The following is a 12,033-nucleotide window of genomic DNA, read 5'->3' as shown; positions in this document are numbered from 1 at the left end:
ATAGTCCTGAAAACAGCTTGGTATTGGCACAAAAAATAGACAGGTAGATCAATGGAATGGATTTGAACACCTCAATATTAACCAATACATGTATCAACATCTGATCCTCGACAAAGAAGCTAAAAATATACAATGGAAAAAAGAAAGTATCTTCAACAAACCGGATGCTGGCATGGAGAAGAATGTGGATAGATCCATGTCTGTCACCATGCACAAAACTTAAGTTCAAATGTATCAAAGACCTCAACATAAATCTAGCCACACTGAACCTCTTAGAAGAGAAAGTGGGAGGTACCTTTGAACAAATTGGTACAGGAGACAGCTTACTGAACATAACACAAGTAGTATAGACACTGAGGTCAACAATGAATACATTGGTCCTTCTGAAACTGAGAAACTTCTATAAGGCAAAGGACACAGTCAACAAGACAAAAAGGCACCCCAGAGAATGGAAAAAGATATTCACTAATCCCACATCTGACAGAGGGAAGATCTTTAAAATTTACACAGAACTCAAGAAGCAAGTCTCCAAAACACCAAAGGATCGAATTTAAAAGTGGGATACAGAACTAACTAGAGAATTCTCAATGGAGTAGTCTAAAATGGCTAAGAGGCACTTAAGAAAGTGTTCAATATCCCTACCCATCAGGGAAATGCAAAATATCTCTGAGATACCATCTTACTCACGTCAGAATGGCTAAAATAAAAAAACACCAATCAAATTTATGCTAGAAGGGATGTGGAGAAAGGGGAACCGTCCTCCACTGCTGGTGGGAGTGCCAACTCCTACAACTACTTTGGAAATCAGTGTGTTGATTCCTCAGGAAAATGGTATCAGTCTACCACAAGACCCAGCAATTCCACTCTTAGGCATATACCCAAAAGAGGTACATTCATACAACAAGGTCGTCTATTCCACTATATTCACAGAAGCATTATTTCTAATAGCCAGAACTTGGATGCATCCTAGATTACTCACAACTGAAGAGTGGAGAGAGAAAATGTGGTACATTTACACAATGGAGTACTATTCAGCAGAAAAAAACATGGAATCTTGAAATTTGCAGGCAAATCAATGGCATTAGAAGAAAACCTTCTGAATGAGGTAACCCAGTCACAAAAAACAACAAACATGGTATGTACTCACTCATATATGGATTTTAGACATGGATCAGGGGAATGCCAGCCTACAGTCCCACTGCCAGAGAGTCTGGGAAACAGAACCTTCAATCATTGACTGATGGAAGCAGAGGCAGACACTCACACCTAAACATTGAGCTGAACTCCTGGAACCCAGTGACAAAGAGGGAGGACTGATGAGTCCAGGGGTCAAGACTAGGATTGTTTAACCCACAGAATCAGCTGACCTGAATAAGGGAAATTCTTGAATCCCAGACTGATGGCTGGGAGTCCAGCATGGGACTGATCCAGACCCCTGAATGTCGGTGTCAGTGAGGAGGCCTAGGCAATTTATAGGGCCTTGGGTAGTAGTAGATCAGAATTTATCCCTGGAATACAAATGGACTTTGGGTGCCCATCCCACAATGAGAGATGCTTTTTCAGCCTGGATTCTTGAGGGTGGGCCTAGGCCCTGCCCTGGATGAAATGACAGACTATGGTCACCCCACGTGGAAGGCATCATCCTCCCTGAGGAAAGGAGTGGGGATTGTAGGGGGAGTTGGGGAAGTTGGTAGGAGAGTATAGGAGGAGGGGAGGGAGAGGGAGAAGTAGCTAGAATTGACATGTGAAGCAACCTTGTTTCTTATTTAAATTTAAAGACAAAAGAAAACTTTCTTGGTTTTATACTTTAACATTTCAGTTATAGAAACCGCAATATAGTTCATGCAATGTGAATGGAATTGAGGAGATTCTTAGTGGTTATTAACATACAGAAACTCTTGCACTCATGGTATACAGCTCACAACTGACTATATCTGAATCTTCATGGGAATGGGCATATTCTTCAGGCCTTCATGAGCACTTACTGTGTTCAACTACACACATTTTCATCATACACATACAATTCACCCCAAAACATAATTTTAAAAGTCAATATAGAAAACATATTGTATGCACTCAATATATGCAAAGTACTTCTATCTTGAATTCCTTTCCTATTCTATATTCTCCACCATTGCTATCCTCCATGTGTAGGAACTTCTATGGAGTCACTGAAGTAACTTTCCCACTGAGCTTTTGCTTTATATTCCTTTATACTGTAACCCTATGGTCAGAGAAAGGCAAGGAGTGGGCTCTGTAATGAAGAATACTTGTGTCCTTCCCCACTAACCACCTTTAGTCTTTCAGATCCAGTTTGTTACTCAAGAGTACATGAACATACATGACCAATATCTTGCCTACAGTTCCATCTTTGTCCCTATCTATTGTGGTTTATCTGTTTCAACTATACTAAATTTTTTTTATAATTTGTCACATATTTTCATCCCCCAAAACAAGCATGCTCTTTTTTGTGCAATGAATATTTTCTTCACATTTTCACCCACCAGGGGAAACCAAACATCCTTCCTTTAGTCATTTTTCCTTGTCCAAATTAGATGCCCCTGCTTTGTGCTCATGTTTTGCTAGCATTTATTCATGTACTTATCTGTGGTTCTGGAATTTTTAAAAACAATATCTCTAGAGACTTTGTTCAGGATCTATTTCCTATTCCTTACCTATGTCTTACACAAAGAAAAGTTTCTTATGCAGAATAAATGACCTCTGAGGAGAATGTAACATATCCGCAGACTTGTCCCTTCATTCAGGTTTCCAAGCTAGACTTTCCAAACAAGAGTGTCACCAGTGTCCCTAGGGAAATTGGTGGACTGGCTCCTTAGAAATTTATATATCACATGTGTACTTTTTATAATGAGATTTTGTTGTCATTGTTACACCTGTTCAATGTTATTTTTGTCATTTTTTCCTGTTTTGCAAACAAAGAAACAGAGGAAAAGTTATGAGTGACTTGAGTCACTTTTTCCCCTAGAAGATGGGTGCTTCACTGTTAGGTCATGTTCTTCAATGACAAGAGGTAAAAAGGCTTCAATGGACACATTGCATTGTGAGGCAGTAATACACCTCTGTGACTTATTTGGGTTTTAATTCTGAACAATTAAAAACAAACCCACAGTGACCTGAGCTAGTGACAAGAACAATGGTGCCAATGCAACAAGCAACTGGAACAAAAAGACTAACACACAGAGTGTTCTTTTAAGCAACAATCACATACAAATACAGCAACCCTTGCAGGAGATGTGGGCAACAAAAGGATCTGAGGTGTTTTCTCTAAGAGAATACGTCACATGCTTAAAGTCATAAGTATAATAGGAAAGTTGTTTTTGAGCTACTCATTAGTATTTTATTTTTCTTAAAAATCCTTCAAACTTATTTGAGAACAAATTCGGAATTTTTTCATTTCATTTTATCTTTTATTACTTAAGTAGAAGAGGATATTTTAGGTATTTTCCAGCTCTGTTAAACATCAGCTCTGACTGGAAAAAAAAAGTGTCCGCCTAGGTGGGTGTTGATTAATGGTGCTAAGAACACTTTGTGTAGGATTTTATGCTAATTACCCTTTATACCCTCACCCGTGTCAATTTTAACAATCTAAATTAGCATTTTCTCCAAGGACTCAGAAATGTGAGAATTGGGAAATTGGCTCAGTAAGCTGAGTTAGCAGTGAGAAAATTGAGATGTTCTATATTTCTGTATTAACATCTGCTGCTTGTTCAAAGCATGATCCTTTAAAAATGATGAAGATATTGAGGAGAAAATGAAAAAATTTAGAAGCTGTGGACCAGTGTCTATCCCTGGTATACAAACTCTCTTTATGTGCCTATAGCACAAAGAGAGATGCTCTCTCAGCCTGGACTCTTAGGGGAGTGCCTTGACCCTACCAAGAGTAAAATGACAGACTCTAGATATCCCCTATGTGGAAGGATTTGGCAATAGGGTGGGAGGGATGGGGGGGGAAGGGGAGTGCGGGAAGAGGGGAGGGAGAGGGAACTGGGAAAAAAATAGAACAAATACATCATACTTCACTTTAAAAAGTAATGTAGTATGTGACATCAATATCAACCATTCTATATAATAATATGGCATTTTGGACACACAGTGTTTGAAATTGATCACATTGCTTTTGATATAAATATTTTAGCTTCTCTATGATTTCAGCACCTGTGTAATAGAACAAGCTCTTTGAGATACTTGTTTATAAAAAATATTAAATAAAATTAGCTTCTGTTTTGCTTATTTCTGAAGTAGTTCAAATGGGATACCCAGGCATTTCCAGGTAGGTCTTTGTAAAATGAAATGTCAAATATATGCAAAAAGTAAGATTAATTGTAAAAGCCTATCTCACAAAGGGATTGGAGGATTAAAACATTTGAAAACCAAAAATATAGGCTGGAGGGGTGTTTCAATGGTTAAAAACACTTCTTGCTCTTCTAGAGGACCCAAATTCACTCCTCAGAATCCATGTCAGCTGTTTGCAACTGCAAGTCTGAGCATCCAATGACCAAGATTGGCCTTCTGGATACCTACATATATGAGGTATATACTAACTAACATAGACACACACATATACAGAAATATGTATCAGATTCAGCAGTTGTTTCCATGCATACAGGTACATAGCTTCAATTTTCTACTCAAGAAGACTACTGAGAAATTGAAAATAGGTGCTTCTCTGGGCTACTCAGGGGTAGAGTCCAGGAAAGATGTGAGAAAAGCTTTAGATTTAGACCTCAGAAACACACAAAACATGGATATGTAGATTATAAACTGCATAGAGAACTGTTTGTGATATTTTGTGTCTGTGTATACATATGTGTGTGTGTGTGTGTGTTCATGTGTAATAGGTGCATACATTGTGAAGGTTTAAGGACAATTTTGGGTGTATTCTTGAGATATTATCCATCATTTTTAATTTATTTTTTATTATTTATCACTTTTATTTATGTTACATATCAACGACAGTTTCCCCTCCTTTTCTCTCATTCTCTCCCTCTACCTCCTTTGTACCCCTCCTGCATCCACTTATTCTCTGTCTCCATTCAAATGGGATAAGCCTCCCATGAGAATCAGCAAAGCAAAGCATATCAAGTTGAGGGACGACCAAACTTCTCCCTCCTGCACAAAGGCTGAACAAGGCATCCCTCCATAGGAAATAGGTTCCAAGAAACCTGATCATGCATCAGGGACAGGTTCTGATCCCACCACTTGGGGACCTATAAAAGACCAATCTATACAAATGTCACGCAGGTACAAAGGGCTCAGGTCAGTCCCATGCCTGCTCCCTAGCTGTCTATATGGTTTTCATGAGTTCTCACAAGCTCAGGTCAGCTGTCTCTGTGAGTTTCCCCATCATAATCATACCTGCCATATCTCATAAAATCCCTCTACTCCCTCTTCAACTGGAGCTCAGTACAGTGCTTGGCTATGAACCTATACATCTACTCGCATTGGGTACTGGATGAAGGCTCTATGATGACAGTTAGAGTAGTCACCGATCTGATTACAGGGAATGGCCAGTTCAGACACCCTCTCCATTATTGCCAGGAGTCTTATCTAAGGACATCCTGTGGGTTCCTGGGAGGTTTCCTGTCATCAATTTCTCCCTAACCCCATAATGACCCCCTTTAACAATATACGTCTTTCATTACTCTCTCCCTCTCTCCACCCCCTCAAACTGACCATACTGATCCCTCATGTTTCCATCCCCCATATCCGCCACTCTACACCCTTCATTCCCAGTTTACCCAGGACATCTCATTTATTTCCTCTTCCCAGGGATATCCACATGTTCCTCTTAGGGTTTTCCTTGTTACCTAGCTTCTCTGGGGCTGAGGGTTACATCCTGGTTATCCTTTGCTTTACATCTAATATCCACTTATGAGTGAGTTCATACTGTATCTGTCTTTCTGAATCCTGGTTATCTCACTCAGGATAATTTTTTTCTAGTTCCATTCAATTGCCTGCAAATTTAAAAGTGTCATCTTTTTTCTGCTGAGTAATACTTCATTGTGTAGATATACCACATTTTCTTTATGCATTCTTCGGTTGAAGGACATGTAGGGTTTTTGTCAGGTTTTGAACTTAGGTGAGCAGTATTGTGGTATGGTTGAGCATCCTTTGGGAATATGTCCAAGAGAGGTATTACTTGGTCTTGAGGTAGATTGATTTCCAATTTTATGAGAAACATCTATACTGGTTTTCAACATGGCTGCACAAGTTTGCACTCCCACCAGCAGTGGAGCAGTGTTCCCCTTAATCCTCATCCTCTCCAACATAGACTGTCATTAGGGTTTTAGATCTTTGCCATTTTGTCAGGTGAAAGATCTTCTCTTGGTGTCCTTTTGATTTGCATTTCCCTGATAGCTAAGGATGCTATAATCAGATAATGGCATGTAGAAGAATGCAAATTGATCCATATCTATCTCCCTGCATGAAATTCAAGTCCAAGTGGATCAAAGACTGGGCCCACAAAACTTCCATTCCCGATTTTTAGGGACTTGTTCTTTTTCTGTACTATATCCACTTTAGGTACTTCATTCAGCCTGTTACTTCAATACATTTACCCTACTGATGCATTTTGACACTGTTTAGACTTGGAATAAGTATTTTCCACTCTGGCCCTGACTTTTTAATCTTTCTGCACTTCTTACCACCTTTCTTTTGGCTATTCAAGTCCAAGAATTTAACACAAAAGGTACAATGGTACTAACTCTGTCTTTATTTCCCACATATCTAATTAGAAATGGATCATTTGAACCACAGTTGCAAATATCACATCCATGAATTTCTCCTCTTGGCTTCTATAGTTACTGTTTTAATCCAGACTAAGAACTTCTTGGCTTTACCAACTGCCACTCTGACTCTGCATTGGTCTAATCCCTGTCATCTTAAGATAGTTTAATCAAGCTGACCTTTGTATGAAACAAACACAACTATGTTCTGTAAAGAGAAACTTTTTCCTTGTGGGAAGACTTCCCGCCAGCCTGGTTCTAGAGCGGCATTAGTCCCAAAAAACACACAGGAAGATATATTAATTATGAAGCTGTTGGCCTTGCTTGTTTCTTACTGGCTATCTCTGACTTAAGTAATTACCTCATAATTGTTAATCAAAGTATGTCTCTCACCAGAGAAGTTTCTGGGCTTCCTACCCCATGGCGTTACATTTCGATTCTCTGTGTTTCTCCTTCCCAGAGTTCTCCTGGACTCCTAGTCCCACCTATCTAGATTCCTATCAGCTCAACAGTGCTTTATTGACATAAGACTTCCCCAACAATGTTCCTCCTTGGCTTTAATTCATTTACTAATACTTGTATTTGTTTACTTTGTGCATCTTTGTGTGTGTTCATATGTACATGTGCACATGCACATTACAACATGCATGCAGAAGTTCCAAGACCATTTTTTTGAGAATCTGTTCTCTTTTCCAACTTTCAAATTTCTTTTTGAGGCAGAGACTATTTTGTTAGTCTGTTGCTACACTGAATACTGCAGGCTAGCTGGGTTGGGATCTACAGGCTGATTCTTCTGTTTCTGCCTTCCATATCACAGAAGTAGTAAAGGGATTTCAGATTCACAGTTCTGCTTTCTGGTTTCTGGGGATACAGGACATTGTCTTGCTTGCCAAGCAAGCACTTTTTACCTACTGAGCTATTCCTTGGACTTTAATTCATTTTTAAAAGTCTGCCTTATTAGGTTTAGGACTGTATTTCCCAAAAGACTTGACGCCCACTCCACACTGCGTTTTGTTCATGATTTTTGCTTTGCTTGGAAAGTGAATTCTCCCTGCCCACCCTTTGGAATTCTTACATGTATTTAAAGATAGTTCAGTTCCTCTAAAAATCCAATGCGGGTACTCCCAAGGCAGAATTCTGATCTTTAGCATCTTTAGCATTTCATAATGTTAACATTTATTCATTAGGAATAAATGTGCACCACAAATTTATAAAATAAAATCCCTGTAAGGGATGAGAGCATTTTGCAGGAAGCATCAGCTCCTGAAGCCATTTCATTTTGTCAGAATCTGTTACATAGTAGGGACTTATAATCGAAAGAAGGGGTGAATGGCAGAATGGATGATTGAACTTGGTCCCTCTCTGTCCTGGTCTTAGTGGCCCTGAATACACGAACAAGAACATGTGCGGCATCATCCCTTTTTGTTTATTGCTCAGGGGCTGCTTGATATTTCATAGTAATGAGTCTGGCCCCTGTCCTTTCTTTCATTAAAATGAAGCAGGCTTCTAGCCAAACCTGACTTTAATCTTTAAAATCTCTTTCTTCAGAATAAGCTTTTGCCCTTTTTTCAAGCCAGAAAAGCTTCAATCATCTTGCTTTTATTTTGAGGAAGGATTGTTCTATCATTTTTCATATGTAAAGATTTCAAAAGTGCAAGAGAACTTTATAAAAATTATATCATAGACTTGAAGGGGAATTTACTTTTTAAAAAAATCCCTAAGTAAATGATAAAATAAACCTACATGCTTCTATCCAACTTTTTCTACCAGAAATTAATTCTGTACCATACAAAGCAGACTGATAGCTGTTCTGTGTCTAATGACCTCAAAAGATGCTGAGGAATGACCATGTTACTTAATATGCCACATACATTGAAGGAGGAACAGTTGCACATATCAAAACCACACATTCCATCACTCCAGATTAATTTAAGCTCTATTCAAAACTGCACAAAATGTTGCCTTTATTGCCTTCATTGAAACATTTACGCATCTGAAGTCAAAGCTATTTCTTGCAAGCTCAATCTTTATTAAATATATCTGATTTATGTTCTGCAGGCTTGAAAAAGGTCAAATTAATTTCATCGTAGTTTCTCTTTGCACTGGCATCTGTTATGCAGCATGGTACTGCTGTTACAAATAAGGCTTCCCCCCAAGTAACAACATGGTGTCTTAAATTATATTCAGTGTTGTAAAAGATTCCAGATCATTCTAATCAGCTTCTTGGCTCTGGTATGCTGCATATGCCCCCTTTTGAAATTTGTTCTAATATATCTTTATAATTCAAAGGCTTTTGCATCAGAAGTTGATTTACAAGAAAAAGATTCATAGAATAGTCCCAGAGACTATATAGTCATTATGGAGATAAAGAAGTGGCAAGGACAAGGTACTCAGAACACACAGTGAAAAATTGCAGAAAACCAGTGACTGTAAAATTCCTTTTAAGTTGCCTGTACCTCTTTACTGTAATCCACCAGTTTTTCCTGGAGACATTGTGAGCTTCTTTAAAAGCAACAACAACAACAGCAGCAGCAACAACAACAAAAAACAATAAGGTGCGTGGTGGTAATGCATGCCTTTAGTCCCAGCACTTGGGAAGCAGTGTCAGGTAGATCTCTATGAGTTCGAGGTCTATAGAGTGTGTTCCAGTACAGCCAAGGATATACAAAGAAATTCTGTCTCAAAAAAAAAAAACAACAAAAAATGAAAGATAACAAATAAAACATTTGATTCTGTAACAATAAACAGCACAGTTACTGAAAGTAAAACAAAGTATTTATTGTAGAAATTACTCACAAGATACCAAACAAGTAACCCAGATGAGCTAAGTAGTTTTCTGCTGCCGAACCGGAAGCTGAACTCCGGGAAAAGAGAGCAAGACTTCCTGTGTGCTGTCTTTTATGCCTTTCCCCGTAACGCCCCCTAGCCATGCCCAAAAGTGGGCCTAGCTAGTGACGTAGTTCACAACCTACGTACGTATACGTCTTTACGTCTGTCTGTATATGTCTTTAGTCATGCCTAAAGTGGGTGTAGTTAGTGGTGTGGTAAACGGCTCTTTTATTATCTCATCTGTATGCATCTCTAGTAAGTCACATGGTTAATGGCGGCATACAGGCTTCTTCCTACAAACATTAATTTCTTTTGTTGTCAAGCTGCAAATGTTGTAAAGGGGAAGACACCACAGGAGTGAATTGCAAACTTAAGGAGGTTGCCCATGAACCCAGAGATGAGGATGCAGGAGTAAGTAGGGCCAAGAAGGTCATCAGTAAGGGCAGGGGGCATAAAGAATAAGCCACAATATATTCTGAGCAAATTCGTCAATCTGAAAGGCTCTTTATTACAGTTGTGTCTTTTCACATTATATTTTTCTGTTAATTTCGTTAATTATGTAAACATGTAAATATATTTCCTTATCTTTTATCAATTTCATCATCAGGTTGCAAATTTTTCAGTTTCTGTTTTTCTGTTTTGTTCTGTTTGTTTTTCAGGAAATTGCTTTTGTTCTTTGCCTCAAGAAATTCTTTAGGAATATGTCCAAATTTAGTGTTTTTCTTCATATTCTCTCATCACATTTATTTATTTATTTTTATGTTTGTGTTATCTGTATTTTGTCACTGTATAATGTGGGATCAGAAGACAGCTTTCAGGAATCAAAACCACTATGTTGTTCTTGGGAATGAAATTCAGGCCTCAGTCAGATATGATTGGAGTACTCTCTTCTGAATTTTTTTAAACTTGCTTTCAAAGCAAATAAAAAAAGATAGTGTTAACTATAGATACTGAGTTCTAAATCCTAACTAATAAAATAATGTTATCATGTATATTCTATATTGTTTGCTCTTGATAGAATTCTTATTTGTTGTTTCTTCAGTACAATCACCTTCTTTCACTATGCTGGCCTGGAATTCACATACTGTTGGCTCACGGCTGTCAGTCCCCTGCCTCACCCTTCCAGAGTGTCATCATTTCACGCATAACATATCATGTCTGGCTTCTTGACAGCTTTTTAAGTGGCAGTTTTAAAGTCCACTGTTCTGTACTCACACAAAAATTAATTACTTAAAAATGAATTGTGGAATTTAACAGATTCTTATCTATCATCACTGTAATAGCATATTATTTTTCTAGTGGCAAAAGAAAATAATAATAATCAATATTTAAGATTATAAAAAATTAAAGAGAGAAATTAGCTTCACATAAAGAGGTTCGATGAACTCTGCCACTTAATGAATAAAGGAATGGTGGTGGTTGGGAAGTCATTCTGTTAACTAGTCAATCAGTGACTAACTAGATACCTGTATCTTGACCAGGATTATTTAACATTGGAATATGGAATCAATCCTCTAATTTGTGATGGGAAAATTAGAAATAAAATATAATATTTTGGAAAATACAATGAATAAATAATATGCATTTACTGGCATGCAGATTAATGTGAATACTATCTTTCATTACACATATCTCAATAATTAGCACTTTTAAAAGAGAGTAAACAAAGGGTTAGAGAGATGGTTCATGGGTAAAGGGACATACTGCAAAGTCTGAGGACCAAAGTTCTGTCTTCAGGTCTCACATGGTAGGAGAAGCCAGCTCTCTCAATTTGTCCTCTGACCTCCACATGTGTGTCTTGCAAGCATGCACAAGTGTGCACATTTGTGCTCAGACACACAAACACACACACACATACATGCAAATAAATTTCAAATTGTAAAAAAATAAGATTCAATAGAAAATTTAAATGTATTGTGAATTACTGCAACCTGCGTGAAAATGTACATTACTGACTTTATGGTTGAAAATTAATTGCAACATTATCTAATTTTCTCGGACATGTTCCTGATTAGCCTGGATTATTTTTCAAGTGAAGTGGTGGAAGATAAAAAATACAGAGTAAAAACACATTAAAGCCCAGAAGAGTAAAATTTGTATTAATGTGTGGAACTCAGAGTCAAATGTAAAAATGCATAAATACTAACAAAACATACTCAGAACACCCTGATATTTCAGACTAACCTCACAGCAATACTCTTAATGCTGGATTTTTTTTGGAGGTTGAATTTAGATTGTAATGGATTTTGTCTTAAAAGATTCTGTAAGAATATGATGTAACTTGAGTGTTAAATTAGTTTCCTAGAAAGACTTTGTCATTGTATTGGGCACCTTGTACTATTCACAATTATTTTCATGCCCCACAGACACTATAAACCAGACAAGGTAATTTTCACTGCCACTTGTCCAAAGCCTCATATAATTTGCTGCCACTGCCTAAGCCTCTATTTCCTCCTAA

The 12,033-nt window shown here is 37.8% G+C and overlaps 1 long non-coding RNA gene across 1 annotated transcript in view; it reads right to left on the bottom strand.

Annotated features, from left to right (window-relative positions):
- Window positions 1-9,323, bottom strand: part of LOC121143520 — a 49,914-nt gene extending 40,591 nt beyond the window's left edge. Inside the window, exon 1 of the long non-coding RNA XR_005880749.1 lies at window positions 9,203-9,323. This is a non-coding gene — a long non-coding RNA (uncharacterized LOC121143520). The remainder of the gene's footprint in view (window positions 1-9,202) is intronic.
- Window positions 9,324-12,033: the final 2,710 nt, after the last annotated feature.

The sequence above is a fragment of the Mesocricetus auratus genome, unplaced genomic scaffold, assembly GCF_017639785.1.
Source record: "Mesocricetus auratus isolate SY011 unplaced genomic scaffold, BCM_Maur_2.0 Super-Scaffold_100013, whole genome shotgun sequence".
Classification (NCBI taxonomy): Eukaryota; Metazoa; Chordata; class Mammalia; order Rodentia; family Cricetidae; genus Mesocricetus; species Mesocricetus auratus.
Note: the sequence above shows the minus strand (reverse complement) of the source record. Positions and strands in the feature narration are given on the sequence as shown.